The following is a 19,863-nucleotide window of genomic DNA, read 5'->3' on the forward strand; positions in this document are numbered from 1 at the left end:
AAAAACACATTCACTGAAAAAGCCAAAAATACAATACCTGAAGGTCTGCAAAGCAGACACGGTCGCCATAGGCACGATCGCCATAAGGCAGGCACAATCGCCACCGGCACAATCGCCGTAGGGCAGGCGCAATGGCCTTAAGCCCTGAAGATATGTAGTCAGCCAGACAATAATGTGTGGAGGAGCAGCTTGTTCCTGGCAGGCTAATATGCAGTCACCCACTCAACCCAGCCCAAATTGGGGAGGAGTGACTGCATATACTAATAGCCTGCACATGTGAACGATACCAAAGATGTCAGCCATAGATGGGTGGTGACCCACCATACAGGATATCAACCCTGGCTGATATGACAGCGGGTTGCCCTGTATCTCCAAGGTGGGCCACACTGGCTGACATCTTGGGCTCCCCCACCAACTAGCAAACTACATACAAAGATACTAATGCATACTAATAAAATGCGGGTGTTGGTACTGCATTTTGGCCAAAACGCATAGGCCGACGGACCGCGTCGAGGTCACACCGCTTCCGTCAGTACCTACGCTAACTCACAATAAATTACATAAAATCACAGAGGTGAGGAAAAAGAAAAAAAACACATTCACTGAAAAAGCCAAAAATACAATACCTGAAGGTCTGCAAAGCAGACACGGTCGCCATAGGCACGATCGCCATAAGGCAGGCACAATCGCCACCGGCACAATCGCCGTAGGGCAGGCGCAATGGCCTTAAGCCCTGAAGATATGTAGTCAGCCAGACAATAATGTGTGGAGGAGCAGCTTGTTCCTGGCAGGCTAATATGCAGTCACCCACTCAACCCAGCCCAAATTGGGGAGGAGTGACTGCATATACTAATAGCCTGCACATGTGAACGATACCAAAGATGTCAGCCATAGATGGGTGGTGACCCACCATACAGGATATCAACCCTGGCTGATATGACAGCGGGTTGCCCTGTATCTCCAAGGTGGGCCACACTGGCTGACATCTTGGGCTCCCCCACCAACTAGCAAACTACATACAAAGATACTAATGCATACTAATAAAATGCGGGTGTTGGTACTGCATTTTGGCCAAAACGCATAGGCCGACGGACCGCGTCGAGGTCACACCGCTTCCGTCAGTACCTACGCTAACTCACAATAAATTACATAAAATCACAGAGGTGAGGAAAAAGAAAAAAAACACATTCACTGACAAAGCCAAAAATACAATACCTGAAGGTCTGCAAAGCAGACACGGTCGCCATAGGCACGATCGCCATAAGGCAGGCACAATCGCCACCGGCACAATCGCCGTAGGGCAGGCGCAATGGCCTTAAGCCCTGAAGATATGTAGTCAGCCAGACAATAATGTGTGGAGGAGCAGCTTGTTCCTGGCAGGCTAATATGCAGTCACCCACTCAACCCAGCCCAAATTGGGGAGGAGTGACTGCATATACTAATAGCCTGCACATGTGAACGATACCAAAGATGTCAGCCATAGATGGGTGGTGACCCACCATACAGGATATCAACCCTGGCTGATATGACAGCGGGTTGCCCTGTATCTCCAAGGTGGGCCACACTGGCTGACATCTTGGGCTCCCCCACCAACTAGCAAACTACATACAAAGATACTAATGCATACTAATAAAATGCGGGTGTTGGTACTGCATTTTGGCCAAAACGCATAGGCCGACGGACCGCGTCGAGGTCACACCGCTTCCGTCAGTACCTACGCTAACTCACAATAAATTACATAAAATCACAGAGGTGAGGAAAGGTTAAAGGTACCTCCATGTGGCTGGCACCCTCACTCCAAACTCTCTGAAAGACTCTCTACTCCACTACCACCACTACCACCCATTACTATGACTATATCTATTATTACTATTGCTATCTCCTAACTCTATCGCTCTGCAAACATATATATCTCAAGCGTTGTCATATGACCATAAACTCACAACACAAAACTGTTACATTTTCCAGACATTAACCCAGACATTCTTAGACATTAACCTCTTCTGTGCTGTAGCTGTGCAATACACATAACTACTGACAAGCCAATTTGCACAGTGCATCCACAATTAAGACATGACATATGGGACAACTGTAGACATTTATGGAGGGGCCAGATATATGCATTTCGAGCCACTACACTCCCCTCACATGGCTAGCTATCTAGATGACACAGTCAAAACAATCACACCGCTACACTCTAGTATTAGTCCATACCTTATTACCTGCAGTCATAAGCCCATACTCTATATGCTGCTGGCCCCAAAACACTGAGAGAAGGGGGTATAGAGAAGAGATAAAAGATAATGGCAGCCCTGAGCTGACATAAATCAGGAGTAGCATGCTGTTAAAGAGAACCTGTCAATAGCTTCATGTTTCCCAAATAATGGGCAGCATGAGCTCAAGATAGGGAATATACAGTGCAGCCTTGAATGATTCATTCTGCAATGTAGTAGCAAAAATGTACTTTGAAAATTGGCTTGGAATGGAACTTCAGTTATGGGACGGGATCTCGACAGCCTCTTCTAGCTCAGATTATCTAGAATGACAGGTCTCCTTGTTTGTGTATAGAAAAAGACCTTTCAGTTTAGGTGATCTGGGTTGGCAGGACTCAACATGGCCCCACTACTGTGACTCCGAGCTGATTCTCAAAACATGCTGTATTTCAAGCGTCACATCATTTCAGAATGAAGCACACATGGCTGTACTGTACAGCATGAACCTGGTGAAAGGTTCTCTTTAATCTATGCAAAAGCTGCAGCATAACCAGATTTATAGAGGAGTTGCACAGAGTCAACAACAAAAAAATGGTAGGACATTTTTAGTGTCTATATATGGGTGTTACCTTTCATTGTAATCCTGCCTGTGATAATGACGAGATGACTACTGATAAGTGATCTCTACAGAATAGCAAGGGAACAAATGCACCAGTATTTGTGTAAAACTGTCACAAGACCGCAGTGCCTGCGGAACTCTAACGGTCGTTTTACATAGGACGATGGTTGGGTGCTTCAGAGCCTGACAGATGTCCCAGTGATAATCGCACATGATAGAGGATCACTCAGTGAATGGAGATGGAGCGGCTGGAGATAGCCCCGACTGCCCACTTACATTCACAGTAAACAGGTCGTCATTCATAGATGGACTACTGCTGTTGTTTACACAGACAGATCATTGTTTGATTTTTATGTCCACAGAAAATGGCCAATGAAGGAATATTGTATATCGTTCAGTCGCTGCCGACATTCACACTGAGTGATTATCGTTCAGATTCCTGAGATCCATCGAGAATATGAATGATTATCATTGCATAGAAGAGGGCTCTAAGGCCTTATGCACATGAATATGCATATGAAAATTGGAAAGTCTTGATTGCAGAGTTCATGCTAGTTTGTGCACCTATTAATGCTTCTAAGTAAGTAGCAATGTTACCAAAGCAAAATCTGAAGCTCGTAAGGTCCAATAAAGATTCTGCATTGGAGCCCCTCACCTACCATGTAGCATGTATGATACAGATGTATTTTTATTTAGGAGATGGGTATTATGTCCCCCTCCATGCACCATGGCTCAGGTGTGATCACTACCCCTATGGTTAGTAATGTTTTCCCCCTAAAGTCATTGAATGTAATGGAGTGTAAAAATGGATGTGTTCTCTTATTTTGATCTATATTTGTGATGTATGTATGTGCAATGGATAAGAGAAAAAGTTGGGCAGAAATGTGGCTGAGAACACTGACACAACATGAAGTTTAAATATTTCATATAGACAATTATGGACAGGTATATTACATTGTAACATAGTATGTAAAGCTAAAAAAGACACATGTCCATCCAGTTCAACCGATTATCCTGCCATGTTGATGCAGAGGAAGGCAAAAAAAACCCCAATGAGGTAGAAGCCAATTTCCCTCATTTGAGGGAAAACAATTCCTTTCAGACTCCAATCTGGCAATCAGAATAATTCCCTGGATCACCGACCCTACTGAAGTAATAAGTGATTATAACATGTAATATTGTTACACTGCAGAAAAGCTTCCAAGCCCTCCTTGAACTCTTTTCCATCACCACATCCTCAGGCAGAGAGTTCCATAGTCACACTGGTCTTACAGCTCTTACCAACACCTCTTCTATGTCAGTGTAGAAACCTTCTTTGTCTAGACGTGGAGGATGCTCCCTTGTTACAGTCACAGTACAGGTATAAACACTTTTCTAGTCACGAACACTATATAGAAGATATGAAAGTTATGATACTGAAAGGCATTTTCAAGTCACAAAGCCATAGAAGAATTTGGGAATATTAATTTATAACAACTTTTGACATTTTCAATAGAGGACTAAATTATTTCTGAGGATTTATGTGTGACTGGGAAGTATGAGAAATCTATAGCACAGATAACATTGCTGGCCTGGTGACCTCCCAACACTAATTCAGGGATCATAACACCTTCACTCCCTTATCAGTGATTAAAGATGTTTGTATTTTTGTTGTAGTGTTCTTTTAAGTGCAAATTATTCACATCCATATCTGTGCCTTGTCATAAGTATGTGTGTATATTTCATTTAAGCCTGAAGCAGAACCCTGCGTTGGTTTGAAAGCTCATATTAACATCATGTATTTTTATTAGCCATTGAAAGGTATCATATCTACAAGATTACATGCTTGATCTTGCTGGGAACACTCACATTTGGGTATAAACAGATCATGGGAGAGATCTCTGTAATGTCCCCATATATAAGGGTTTCCCTTAGCTAAAATAAATAACCCCAATTTTGATAACCTCTCTGGGTATTGTACTCCACGCATTACTCTTATTAATTTAGTTGTCCCATCTCAAGCTCTGATATGTCCTTCTTGAGAACCAGTGTCCTAATAAACTGTACATAATATTCCATGTGTTGTCTGACTAGTAACTTGGAAAGAGGAAGAACAATGTTCTTATCATGTGCCCCATGACCTCTTTTGATGCACCCCATGATCCTATTTGCCTTGGCAGCAGCTGCCTGACACTGGTTGCTCCAATTAATTTTATTCTTAACTAAAATCCTTAAGTTCTTTTCCCTGCCCGACTGTATAACCTTATATTTATCAATTTAAATCTAATTTGCAACTTTTTTCCAAGCTCCCAACTTATCCAGATCCATTTGCAACCGTATTCTGTCCTCTCTTGTGTTAAAGGGGTTGTCCCGCGGCAGCAAGTGGGTCTATACACTTCTGTATGGCCATAATAATGCACTTTGTAATACATTGTGCATTAATTATGAGCCATACAGAAGTTATAAAAAGTTTTATACTTACCTGCTCCGTTGCTGGCGTCCTCGTCTCCATGGTGCCGACTAATTTTCGCCCTCCGATGGCCAAATTAGCCGCGCTTGCGCAGTCCGGGTCTTCTCCTGTCTTCTATGGGGCCGCTCGTGTAGAATGCCGGCTCCGTGTAGCTCCGCCCCGTCACGTGCCGATTCCAGCCAATCAGGAGGCTGGAATCGGCAATGGACTGCACAGAAGAGCTGCGGTCCACGGAGACAGAGGATCCCGGCGGCCATCTTCAGCGGTAAGTATTGAAGTCACCGGAGCGCGGGGATTAAGGTAAGCGCTCCGGTAAGCTTTCTTTACCTCCCTGCATCGGGGTTGTCTCGCGCCGACCGGGGGGGGGGGTTGAAAAAAAAAAAACCCGTTTCGGCGCGGGACAACCCCTTTAATTACTTTGCAGAATTTTGTATCATCTGCGAATATTGATATTTTATTACACAATCCTTCTACCATGTCCTAAATGTATTAAAAAGAATAAGACCCAAAACGGACCCCGGTGGTACCCTACTAATAACGGTGACCTAATCAAAATATGTACTATTAATCATAACCACGCTCTGCTTTTTATCACTGACCAGTTACTTAGCCACTTACACACATTCTTACCCAAACCAAGCATTCTCATTTTATATACCTACCTTTTATGTGGCACGGTATCAAACACTTTGGAAAAGTCAAAAGAGGTACAAGTCACTGGTCAGACCACACATGGAATATTGTGTACAGTTTTTGGCATCGGTACTCAAGAAGGACATATCAGAGCTTGAGTGGGTTCAAAGGTGGGCAACTAAAGTAATAAATAGAACGGGTGCACTACAATACCCACAGAGGTTATCAAAATTGGGGTTATTCACTTTAGAAAAAAGATGGCTGAGGGACGACCTGACAACTATGCATAAATATATCAGGGATTAGTACAGAGATCTTTCCCATAATGTATTTATACCCAGGACTGTGACTAACAAGGGGCATTCTCTACATCTAGAGGAAAGAAGGTTTAAGAGGGGTTTTTGGACACCTTTCTTGAGTGTTACAATATTTACATGTTATAGTCACTAATTACTTCAGAAGGGTTGTTGATCTAGGGATTATTCTAATTGCCAGACTTGGAGTTGGGAAGGATTTTTTCCCCCTATGAGAAAAATTGGTTTTTACCTCATTTTTGAAATAACATTGGGAAGGGGGATGGGGGCAGGGGGCCTGTAATAGGCTGAACTAGATGGTCTTATGTCTTTTTTTAGCCTAACATACTATGTTACTATGTAGAACACTAGAAAAGTACTGAGCAGTGGATATATGATTTATTACAGTATACTAAATATAAAAAGCAGAGGTGCATTCAGATCAAGTTTTTGACTACGTCCTGGGGTTCCATCTAAATTCCTGAAATTGGGATTCAGACAAAACCTCAAAAGGAACCATAGACTGTCACTTGTCAAATGGTTTATATTTGACAAGGTTTCCTTTCAGTAACATCCATTTGGTGAAAAGAATAGCACAGTCAACTACGCTTTTCTGTCCTCCAAAATAAACGGAGACAACCTTTTTGTTTCTAGCAGTTTTTAAAGTAAAATGAATGCCAAAGTTACAGCAACATGTATGGCTATGGATAAATAGATGGTATCCAGTGGTAACTAACAGCTTATTTAAAAACACACTGCACTAGCAGATTTTTTAATACTTTATAAAAGTAAGAAAGGTCCAAAATTAACCCTTTTTTGTTGGCAGATACGGTGTCTATACAATTGGGCCAAAAATAATCCCTTTTTTTGGGAGAAACGACATGTTTTGCACCTGGAAAGTAAAGCTGAAATGGCTTTTCTTAAATGAAAAGCTGGAAAAATGATCCCCTTTTGGGATCATGTAGATGATTTGTGGTTGTGTAGGCCTGGTAGTAACAGCAACAGGGGTGCTGGTAGAAGTAGCTGTATCAGTAGCAGCATAGATATGGCTAACAGGACAGGGATGATCTGGTTGATCTGTGATTGTGTAGACCTGGTAGTGCCAGCAGCAGGGGTGGTGGTAGAAGTAGCTGCATTAGCAGTGACACAGTATTAAACAATGGACAGGACAGGAAATCTGTGGTTCTGCAGGCCTGTTGGTAGTTGGCGGCTGCAAGTGTGGTGGACTGGTGGTAGCAGCAAATCAACAGCAGCAATGGCAGATCTAATCAATGGCATCAGATATAGGCACTGGTGTAACTATAGGGGATACAGTTGCACCCGGGCCCAGGAGCCTTAGGGGGGCCAAAAGGCCTCTCTTCTCCATATAGGGAGCCCAGTACTATCAATGAAGCATTATAGTTGGGGGCCCTGTTACAGGTTTTACATTGGAGCCCACGAGCTTCAAGTTATGCCTCTGGGTTAAGGGGTTAAGAGAAGTTGGGGTGGCCCCAAGATAAACTGCACCCAGGCCCATGAGCCTTTAGCTATGCCCCTGGATAGGGGTTTTAAAATCATTACCAATCCATGTTTGATTCGTTTTCACAAAAGTGAGATTTTTCCGAGCTTTTGGAGGACAATCTTGTTTGCTTAGGGGTGACAACACCACCTGCTGTGCTGAATGCCCTCTCTAATGCTACACTGGAAGGCAGACAAGATAGTATGCCCATGGAAAACTGGGCCAGTTCTTGCTAATGCTCCAGTCTGCTGACCCAGAAGTCCAGGGGGCCTGGACTCATGGTATGTGCTGCAGAAAGGGCACCGTCTATGTATGACGCAATCTGGTTGTTCAAGTGGTGGCAAATGTTATCCTTGGTCAAATTTGAACTTGGGACTGCAGCACTTCAAGTAAACAGTGTTGAACACTGAGTCAACATGCTTCTTCTTCCTCCTCTGCCTTAATAAATGTATACTTTTGTAAATAAAGATGATTATTATGAAGAAAAAGCCCACACAAACACAGGGAGAACATGCAAACTCCATGCAGATGTTGCTCTTGGTCAGACGTGAATCTGGCAAACTCAGAGAAGGGGGTGTGTAAGGGAGAGGCACTGTACCCACGCTCCCCCTTAAAAGGATTCAACAGCAGCTGCTGGGAATTGTCTCCACCTTCCTATGGGATGGAGCAGTGCATCAACACAGGCAGGACTGCCTCCTTCCATAGGGACTAATAGGGATCAGCTCCACCTCAGTATGGCCCCTGTTTTAGAAAGTTCAAGAACTGTCTGGAGAGATATAAAAGGTTTTAAACTGAGTCACAGGAGGGGGGGGGGGGGGGAGCAGCAGAAGTTCAGATGTCAGAGAGCAGCACAGGAAATAGCAGGAGGATAGCCTGTACACTGAGATATGAGTATAGAGGCCTGTGCCCATTACGGTGGTGCTGCAGGGACTCAGTGAGAGAGAGCAAGGACTTATTTGATTGAACAGCAGCAATAGTTTTAGGATTTCTAATTGACGTCACATTGTATTGTTGGAGACTGCCTGTATCTGCTTAGCGATCATTTGATGGGGAGCAGCAGCTGCAAGTGAAAGAGAAGTGGAGATCTGTGGAATTGCTTGCTTCCACTGCTAAAATGTATAAAATAGTGTTGGGGTTCTTCGGGACCGTATTCTAGGACAACCAGATAGGGATCAGGAGTACTCCTGCAGCAGTACTGTAAGGAAGGGAGGGTTCGGAAAACACCTAACAGTGTGTGCACTTAAAACTATATAAAGTAACTGTATGTGTAGTAGTTACACATTAATAGGTTTACATCCAATTTGGCACATAAATTTGCCTTGTAAAATCATTGCTAGCAAAGGGTTGTGGCAGAACTCCTACATTTAGCTGAATAGATTGTTGGAGAGGTTGTTGACAAGTGTATGGCTCACACTTCTTGGGCCCATCCGGGCTTTAACTTCTGTCAACTCTTTTTTGACAGAACTCATAGCATCCTGCAACTTTCTGATCATTTTTTCCAATTTTTCTTCTCTACTGGTGGCACCGTGGCTTTCAGTTATTTGTGATTTTACAGCATACAGGCCGTAGTTTTCATCTTGATCCCTGGCTAATGCCTCTGTGAGCAATCAATGGAATGTCAGCAAGGGATTGACTGAGATTCGCTTTGCTAGGATTTGTCATAGTGGTGCACTATATAAGCCGAGTACAAATTGGTCTCTCAGAATCTGGTCCATAGGACCCATGGTGTTCATTATAGAGACATCTCTTTTCTGAATGCTGGCTAAGATTTCCTAAATATAGTTAGCATACTGTGGTAAATTCTTGTAAAGATCCGAGCCCTAAAGTTCCTGGCACTCACTGCTTCACCATATACATCCTCAAGTATCTTTATGATAGCATCCACAGTCTAACTCTTGGTTAAAGGTTGTAACAATACAGTATTTCAAGTATCAAGTATGCCTTCCAGCGCATTCATGGCCAATTCGGTCTGTAACTCTGAAGCCACATTGTACAGTTGGATGACACTTCTGGATCAGGCTACCAAATCGGTAAGCATTATGTTATGCTCATCAAATTAGGTCCGGTGGCTTAGAATGGTACCAGCTGGTAAGACCCTTGCAAGGCTTTCACCACTACCTAAAAGTATTGCCACCTCCATGTCGGCACGTGCACTATGTGCCTCCATGTCTGACATTGTGTCCTGTTCTTGACGCCAAGAAATATTGATGGTATGACAGGTTACAGTATATGAGTGGAACCATGAAGTTGCAAAAAAAAAATGAAATGAGATGACATTAAGCATATGAGATTACTGTGGGCATCAATATGTTACCGTAACGTAAACTGTAAATAATCCTGTTTCTCATGTAACTAAATCTAGTAACGACAACTGTTTATGTATAATAAGAGTGGATGTGATTGACACTCAGAATAAGAGAGTAATATACGCAATATCTCAAAAGAGAAGAATGGGTTTAATGCAATACCACAACCATACAGAAGGGTAACAAGCTGGAGCATACAACTCGCAGACCAATATTCAAGTAACCATGTTTTGCAATGGGTAGATTTCATAGAAAATTGTAACAAACGTACTTTAATGAAATATCCTGTGGTCCTAGGTTAGTTCCAGCTAGCAAACACAGTACTATAACTCTGCCGGCAGGCCTGCTAAGTTTCACGTCTACCCAACACACGCTAGCACCTATCTTTCAGAGTTTTATTTCTAACACCTACACTCTGGCGTGAAGTTTGAAAAGCCGGCAAAGGGGAGGACATTCCCATCCAGGTGCAACTACGCTCTGTGGCGGTGAGGGTAGTTGCACCTACGCTTGTCTGAATTTGCCCTCATACAGAGACACCATACAGGAGCTCATGGACTATGTCTGGCTCCACACTTGTGAGCAGAAGGGACTTCATGTGCAATTGTACAGACTCTACTATTTGTGAGGAACCTTACATATGTGTGGAATATTTTTGCAAGATGCACCTAAAAACACTGAAAATTTTGTGGGTTGTAAAGCATAAATCCAGCGCAGCAGATTAAGGGCTTCTTTAGATGGGCACATGTGCAAATACGTTGCCGATAGTACATGAACTAGTCAAAAGTCTTTACTTTTTGACAGTCCAAACTTTGCGCTATTGTGCGCAAGCGAAAAAAAAAAAGCAGAACGATAGGTGCTGTCATATCTTTCCTTGCAGGAAAGGCCTTTTTTATTTTCTTGCATGCAAAACAATCCAAAATCACAGTCATGTGTTTAAGACCTTAGCTGTGTCTTGGGTGCGCTTTTTGGGTGCGTCCTGCAGAATTATTCCACACATGTGAAAGGTCCCAAGGGTTGGAATTAGGATGCAGGACGCAGCCCAATCCGCAGCTGCAGAGTTCCACACCAAAATGCACAGGTGTAACTACAGATTTTGGCATGGAATTGCCAGCAGGTTTTAAGCAATTTTTAATTTTGCATCAAAATTCTGAGATAGCCTGCATTCCAGGGGTTTTCTGCATTCCACATGACAATTTGCTGTAAATTCTGCACCCAAATCTGCATGGCTCTGCGTAGATTTTAATGTATAATGAAAATGGCTTAAATCAGTCTGCAATTCTGCATCAAAATCCGCAGTTAGATTTTGATGGGCAATTCCGCAAAAGCAAATTCCACTCCATCTTGGCGAGAGTACTCCGCCCGTCTGAAAGACAGTTAAGAAGCTGTAACAATTTAGGAAGTAAACATTTACAGCTGTTGAACATAATCTGACTATACTTATTAGAGCGCTTTCACACGACAGTTTTTTGTGAGTCAAAACCAGGAGTGGGTCCAAAATACGGAAGACATGCAAATCTCTCCATTATACTTTCTTTCCCACCTTGGTTTTGTCTCACAAAAAACTGAACATAAAAACTGTTGTGTGAAAACGCCGTTAGCAGGCATACTTTCCAGCTTTCACTTCTTAGTGACCAACCCTGTTTGTGCTTTAATGACCAGGCCAAATTTTGGAAATCTGACATGTGACACTTTAACATAGAATAACTCCATAAAGGTTTTGCATATCCAAGTGATTCTAACATTGTTTTTTCGCCACATATTGTACTTTATTTAGGTGGTGAAAATAGTCCGATAGAATTTGTGTATATTTATTAAAAGTGCCAATATTGGGAAAATTTTGAAAAAAATTGTCATTTTTTCCCACTTTTAATTGCAATATCTCAAATATGTGCAAACATACGGTACACATTTTTTGGTATATATTTCCATCTGTTTACTTTATTTTGGGTGCACATTTGAAAAACTTTCGTTTTTTTTTTTAGCAAATTAGGAAACGTACAAATTTAACATTAATTATTAATATTTTGAGGAACATTTTGTTTTCTTACACCAAGCCAAGATTACAACGGCTCATAGGTGTCAGAATGATAGATATTGCCACAAATGACCCTATTTTAAAAACTACACCCCTTAATATATTCACTGAGGGGGGTCATGGGTATTTTGATCCCACGGTTTCTTTTCAGGAGCTAGTGCAATTTAGAGGAGAAAAAATAAAATGTCATATTTTTGAAAATATGTCATTTTGAAGACGTATTTTTTTTCTAACATGCACATGAAAATGACGCTTTGACCTCAAATTGGATACTCCTGTTTGTCCTGTGTTGATAAACATACCCATTGTGGCCCTAATCTTATGTCTCTATGCACAACGGGGCCCAAACTGAAAGGAGTAGCTGATGGTTTTCAGAACAGACATTTTGCTTGAAGATGATTTAGGCCGCATTGTGTACCTGTAGAGCGCTTGAGTGTCCAATATGACAGAGAACCCCCACAAATGACCCCATTTTGAAAACTAGACCCCTTAAAGAATTCATTTAGGGGTGTATTGCATATTGTGACCCCACAGTTTTTGAATGAATCTAAGCAAAGCAGAAGGAACAAATTACGATTTTCAGTTTTTTAGCAATTGTGGCATTTTAAAAACAGTTTTTTTTTCAAACAGCACACATCTGAATGAAGACTTTCACCTCAAAATGGATCCCCCTGTTTGACCCATGTTCAGAAACATACACATTGTGGCCTTAACCCCTTCATGACACGGCCCTTTTTTTTTTTTCCATTTTCGTATTTCCTTCCCCCCTTAAAAAAATCATAACTCCTTTATTTATCCATCGACGTCGCTGTATGAAGGCTTGTTTTTTGCGGGACGAGTTGTATTTTTCAATGGTGCTATTTAATGCACCATATAATGTACTGAAAAAACTTTTTAAAAATTCTAAGTGGAGTAAAATGAAAAACAAACGACATTCCGCCATCTTTCAGTGCATATTGTTTCTACGGCGCACAAACTGCAACAAAAATGACATGATAACTTCTATGGGTCAATACGATTGCTACGATACCAAACTTGTATAGTTTTTTTTTTACTATACTACTCTTTTTTTTTTTTCAAAAACATTTAATTCTTTTCAATTATTTTCTGCGAGCATCTTGTGCGCGCAATAGCTTTTTTATTTTTCAGTCGATGTAGTTCAGCGATGGCTCATTTTTTGCAGGATGTCCTGTAGTTTCCGATAGTACTAATTCAGAATATATATGACTTTTTGTTCGCTTTTTATTGCATTTTTTCTGGGAGACAGGGTGACTGAAAAAGTGCATTTCTGGTGTTCTTTATTTTTTTTTTTGGACGACGTTCACCACGCGGGGTAAATAATGTGCTACTTTGATAGATCGGACTTTTACGGACGCGGCGATATCAAATATGTATTTTTATTTTATTATTTTGACTTTTTAATTATAGATATGGCAAAAGGGTCGGTGATTTAAACTTTTATAACTTTTTTTTTTTTACGATTAAAAATCTTTATTGGTCTTTACTTTAAAGTTCCCCTGGGGGACTACAATATGCGATCCTGCAGTATGACATAATGCTATAGCATTACGTCATACTGCATTCTGACAGGCAGCCTATCAAGCCACCCCACGGGAATGGCTTGATAGGCAGTCTGTCGAGGCAGCCCTGGGACCTTTCAGAAGGCCCCCAGCAGCCATGACACCTGCACGGCTCCCCCGATCTCACCGCAGGAGGGCCGTACGGGACTGCTATCAGAATTGGGGATCATCGTCACAGGCCTTAGGTAAGTAATTTCACTTCCCCTCACTGAACTTTTTTGAACTTTTACGGATTCATTGGATAGTGACAATCACTTGACCAGTGACCACGTACCATGGTCCCCTGTGAAATCTTCAGGCTCTTGGCTGCGTTTGTTAGCCAAGAGCGGGAAGATTTTATATCATCCCGGAAATCCGTGGCTTTTGTGCATGCATCCGCCATTTTTGCGATGGGAGTGTGTGCAGAAGCAAGAGTAAGGTCTGCAGATAAATCCGGGGGCCTTAGGTTTGTAATTTCATCTCCCCTCATGGATATGATGCATGAGGGGAGTTGAAACAAATGGCATCAGGTCCTGGAGAATGAGAACACCGCGGGACATCACAGAGGACGGGGGGTGAGTATCATCAGCTCCCTTTATGGATGCGATCCGTAAGGGGAGCTGAAACTTTACATTTTTTAACTTTCCATTTACTGTAATGCGATCGCTGGTATCCAGTGGATACCGGCGATCGCGTGACCGAAGTGGAGTTTTTCGCGGCCCCCCATGACAGCTCCAGGATGCCAGCTAACTCCAGCAGCTGGCATTATGGAGCTGTCATGTCCACAGCCCGCAGGGCTTTAATCCCTAGAGGAAGCATGTTTTTACATCCTCGGGGATTAAAGCTCACTTAGGCAGGACGTAAAAACTATGGGGTGGTCACTAAGGGGTTAAGGGCCCCTTTTACATGGGCGTATTTGCGCATGTACAATTTATACATGCAATACGAAGTGAATAGAATGAATGGATTTCAATGGGTTCGTTCACATTTTTATATTTTACGTGCATATTTCATATTCCTGAAAAAAAACTCTGCATGCTCTACTGTTGTCTACAGTTGCACACCAAAGGTCCCCATTAGAGATGAGCGAGCACCAAAATGCTCGGGTGCTCGTTACTCGGGACGAAATTATCGCGATGCTCGAGGGTTCGTTTCGAGTAACGAACCCCATTGAAGTCAATGGGAGACTCGAGCATTTTTGTATATCACCGATGCTCGCTAAGGTTTCCATTTGTGAAAATCTGGGCAATTCAAGAAAGTGATGGGAATGACACAGCAACGGATAGGGCAGGCGAGGGGCTACATGTTGGGCTGCATCTCAAGTTCCCAGGTCCCACTATTAAGCCACAATAGCGGCAAGAGTGGGCCCCCCCTCCCAACAACTTTTACTTCTGAAAATCCCTCATTAGCAATGCATACCTTAGCTAGGCACCACACTACCTCCAACAAAGCACAATCACTGCCTGCATGACATTCCGCTGCCACTTCTCCTGGGTTACATGCTGCCCAACCCCCCCCCCCCCGCACGACGCAGTGTCCACAGCGCACAACAGAGTGTCCCTGCGCAGCCTTCAGCTGCACTCATGCCACACCACCCTCATGTCTATTTATAAGTGCGTTTGCCATGAGGAGGAACCGCAGGCACACACTGCAGACGGTTGGCATGTCTAGGCAGCGACCCTCTTTAAATAGTCACAGGCAGGTACAACTCCGCAATGGGAATTCCGTGTGCACCCACAGCATGGGTGGCTCCCTGGAACCCACCGGCTGTACATTAATGTATCCCATTGCAGTGCCCATCACAGCTGAGGTAACGTCCGATTAAATGCAGGTGGGCTTCGGCCCACACTGCATGCCCCAACCTGACCGGGGTTTTTAATTCATAGACATAGGCAGGTACAACTCCCTATTGTGAAGTCCGTGTGGACCCACAGCATGGGTGGGTGCCAGGAAGCCACCGGCGGTACATAAATATATCCCATTGCATTGCCCATCACAGCTGAGGTAATGTCATGTTTAATGCAGGTGGGCTTCGGCCCACACTGCATGCCCCAGTCAGACTGGGGTTCTTTAGAAGTGGACACATGCAGTTACAACTCCCTGTGGACCCACAGCATGGGTGGCTCCCTGGAACCCACCGACGGTACATAAATATATCCCATTGCAGTGCCCAGCACAGCTGATTTAACGTCAGCTTTAATGCAGGTGGGCAAAAAATTAATTGGATTACACTGTAGGCGAGGGCCCCAAAAAATTGGTGTACCAACAGTACTAATGTACGTCAGAAAAATTGCCCATGCCCAACCAAGAGGGCAGGTGAAACCCATTAATCGCTTTGGTTAATGTGGCTTTATTTGTAACTAGGCCTGGAGGCAGCCCAGTTAAAATAAAAATTGGTTCAGGTGAAAGTTTCAACGCTTTAATGAGCATTGAAACGTAAAAAAATTGTTTACAAAAATTATATGACTGAGCCTTGTGTGCCTAAGAAAAATTGCCTGTTCGGCGTGATTACGTCAGGTTTCAGGAGGAGGAGCAGGAGGAGGAGGATGAATATTATACACAGATTGATGAAGCTAAAAGGTCCACGTTTTTGATGGTGATAGAGAACAATGCTTCCATCCGCGGGTGCAGCCTACGTATTGTTTAGGTATCGCTGCTGTCCGCTGGTGGAGAAGAGAAGTCTGGGGAAATCAGGCTTTGTTCATCTTGATGAGTGTAAGCCTGTCGGCACTGTCGGTTGACAGGCGGGTACGCTTATCTGTGATGATTCCCCCAGCCGCACTAAACACCCTCTCTGACAAGACGCTAGCCGCAGGAAAAGCAAGCATCTCCAGGGCATACAGCACGAGTTCAGGCCATGTGTCCAGCTTCGACACCCAGTAGTTGTAGGGGGCAGAGGCATCACGGAGGACGGTCGTGCGATTGGCTACATACGCCCTCACCATCCTTTTACAGTGCTCCCGCCGACTCAGCCTTGACTGGGGAGCGGTGACACAGTCTTGCTGGGGAGCCAGAAAGCTGTCAAAGGCCTTAGAGAGTGTTCCCCTGCCTGTGCTGTACATGCTGCCTGATCTCTGCGCCTCCCCTGCTACCTGGCCCTCTGAACTGCGCCTTCGGCCACTAGCGCTGTCGGATGGGAATTTTACCATCAGTTTGTCCGCCAGGGTCCTGTGGTATAGCATCACTCTCGAACCCCTTTCCTCTTCGGGTATGAGAGTGGAAATTTTCTCCTTATACCGTGGGTCGAGCAGTGTGTACACCCAGTAATCCGTAGTGGCCAGAATGCGTGTAACGCGAGGGTCACGAGAAAGGCATCCTAACATGAAGTCAGCCATGTGTGCCAGGGTACCTGTACGCAACACATGGCTGTCCTCACTAGGAAGATCACTTTCAGGATCCTCCTCCTCCTCCTCCTCAGGCCATACATGCTGAAAGGATGACAGGCAAGCAGCATGGGTACCCTCAGCAGTGGGCCAAGCTGTCTCTTCCCCCTCCTCCTCATGCTCCTCCTCCTCAACGCGCTGAGATATAGACAGGAGGGTGCTCTGACTATCCAGCGACATACTGTCTTCCCCCGCCTCTGTTTCCGAGCGCAAAGCGTCTGTCTTTATGCTTTGCAGGGAACTTCTCAAGAGGCATAGCAGAGGAATGGTGACGCTAATGATTGCAGCATCGCCGCTCACCATCTGGGTAGACTCCTCAAAGTTTCCAAGGACCTGGCAGATGTCTGCCAACCAGACATCTGTAAAGAATTGAGGAGGCTGACTCCCACTGCGCCGCCCATGTTGGAGTTGGTATTCCACTATAGCTCTACGCTGCTCATAGAGCCTGGCCAACATGTGGAGCGTAGAGTTCCACCGTGTGGGCACGTTGCACAGCAGTCGGTGCACTGGCAGATGAAACCGATGTTGCAGGGTGCGGAGGGTGGCAGCGTCCATGTGGGACTTGCGGAAATGTGCGCAGAGCCGGCGCACCTTTCCGAGCAGGTCTGACAAGCCTGGTTAGCTTTTCAGAAAGCGCTGAACCACCAAATTAAAGACGTGGGCCAGGCATGGCACGTGCGTGAGGCTGCCAAGCTGCAGAGCCGCCACCAGGTTACGGCCGTTGTCACACACGACCATGCCTGGTTGTAGGCTCAGCGGCGCACCCAGCGGTTGGTCTGCTCTGCCAGACCCTGCAGCAGTTCGTGGGCCGTGTGCCTCTTCTCTCCTAAGCTGAGTAGTTTCAGCACGGCCTGCTGACGCTTGCCCACCGCTGTGCTGCCGTGCCGTGCGACACCGACTGCTGGCGACGTGCTGCTGCTGACACATCTTGATTGCGAGACAGAGGTTGCGTAGGAGGAGGAGGAGGAGGGTGGTTTAGTGGAGGAAGCATACACCGCCGCAGATACCACCACCGAGCTGGGGCCCGCAATTCTGGGGGTGGGTAGGACGTGAGCGGTCCCAGGCTCTGACTCTGTCCCAGCCTCCACTAAATTCACCCAATGTGCCGTCAGGGAGATATAGTGGCCCTGCCCGCCTGTGCTTGTCCACGTGTCCGTTGTTAAGTGGACCTTGGCAGTAACCGCGTTGGTGAGGGCGCGTACAATGTTGCGGGAGAAGTGGTCGTGCAGGGCTGGGACGGCACATCGGGAAAAGTAGTGGCGACTGGGAACTGAGTAGCGCGGGGCCGCCGCCGCCATCATACCTTTGAAAGCCTCCGTTTCCACAACCCTATACGGCAGCATCTCCAGGCTGATAAATTTGGCTATGTGCACGTTTAACGCTTGAGCGTGCGGGTGCGTGGCAGCGTACTTGCGCTTGCGCTCCAACACTTGCGCTAGCGACGGCTGGACGGTGCGCTGAGAGACATTGGTGGATGGGGCCGAGGACAGCGGAGGTGAGGGTGTGGGTGCAGGCCAGGAGACGGTAGTGCCTGTGTCCTGAGAGGGGGGTTGGATCTCAGTGGCAGGTTGGGGCACAGGGGGAGAGGCAGCGGTGCAAACCGGAGGCGGTGAACGGCCTTCGTCCCACCTTGTGGGGTGCTTGGCCATCATATGTCTGTGCATGCTGGTGGTGGTGAGGCTGGTGGTGGTGGCTCCCCGGCTGATCTTGGCGCGACAAAGGTTGCACACCACTGTTCGTCGGTCGTCTGCACTCTCAGTGAAAAACTGCCAGATCTTTGAGCACCTCGGCCTCTGCAGGGGGGCATGGCGCGAGGGGGCGCTTTGGGAAACAGTTGGTGGATTATTCGGTCTGGCCCTGCCTCTACCCCTGGCCACCGCACTGCCTCTTCCAACCTGCCCTGCTGCTGCCCTTGCCTCCCCCTGTCCTCAGTAGGCGTAGCAAACCAGGTGGGGTCAGTCACCTCATCGTCCTGCTGCTCTTCCTCCGAATCCTCTGTGCGCTCCTCCCTCGTACTTACTCCAATTACTACTACCTGAGTGATAGACAACTGTGTCTCATCGTCATCGTCCTCCTCACCCACTGAAAGCTCTTGAGACAGTTGCCGGAAGTCCCCAGCCTCATCCCCCGGACCCCGGGAACTTTCCAAAGGTTGGGCATCGGTCGCGACAAACTCCTCCAGTGGGAGAGGATTCGGAACCATTGCTGCCCATTCTGGGCAGGGGCCCGAGAACAGTTCCTGGGAGTCTACCTGCTCCTCAGAATGTGTCATTGTAATGGAGTGAGGAGGCTGGGAGAAAGGAGGAGCAGCAGCCAGAGGATTCAGAGTTGCAGCAGTGGACGGCGTAGAACTCTGGGTGGTCGATAGATTGCTGGATGCACTTTCTGCCATCCACGACAGGACCTGCTCACACTGCTCATTTTCTAATAAAGGTCTACCGCGTGGACCCATTAATTGTGAGATGAATGTGGGGACGCCAGAAACGTGCCTCTCTCCTAATCCCGCAGCAGTCGGCTGCGATACACCTGGATCAGGAGCTCGGCCTGTGCCCACACCCTGACTTGGGCCTCCGCGTCCTCGGCCGCGTCCACGTCCTCTAGGCCTACCCCTGCCCCTCAGCATGCTGTATTACCAGTAGTGCAGAAACAGAACGCTGTAATTAAATGTGCCGCTTATTGGCCTGTGGTTGGAGGCTGACTTCCCTTACGGAACGCACAGCAGAGCCAGGAAACAATTTTGCGCACGCCTGTAGTGAGACGTAGGTGCGTATGACTGAGCTAGTGGAATTCACAGCGCAGAAGCAGTCAAGTGGCCAAAGGCCAGTAGTAGGCCTTAAGTATTTTGCTTCTATTTTTTTAAAATGCTGAGCTGATA

This window comes from Eleutherodactylus coqui, chromosome 1 (assembly GCF_035609145.1).
Source record: "Eleutherodactylus coqui strain aEleCoq1 chromosome 1, aEleCoq1.hap1, whole genome shotgun sequence".
In the NCBI taxonomy this organism is placed as follows: domain Eukaryota; kingdom Metazoa; phylum Chordata; class Amphibia; order Anura; family Eleutherodactylidae; genus Eleutherodactylus; species Eleutherodactylus coqui.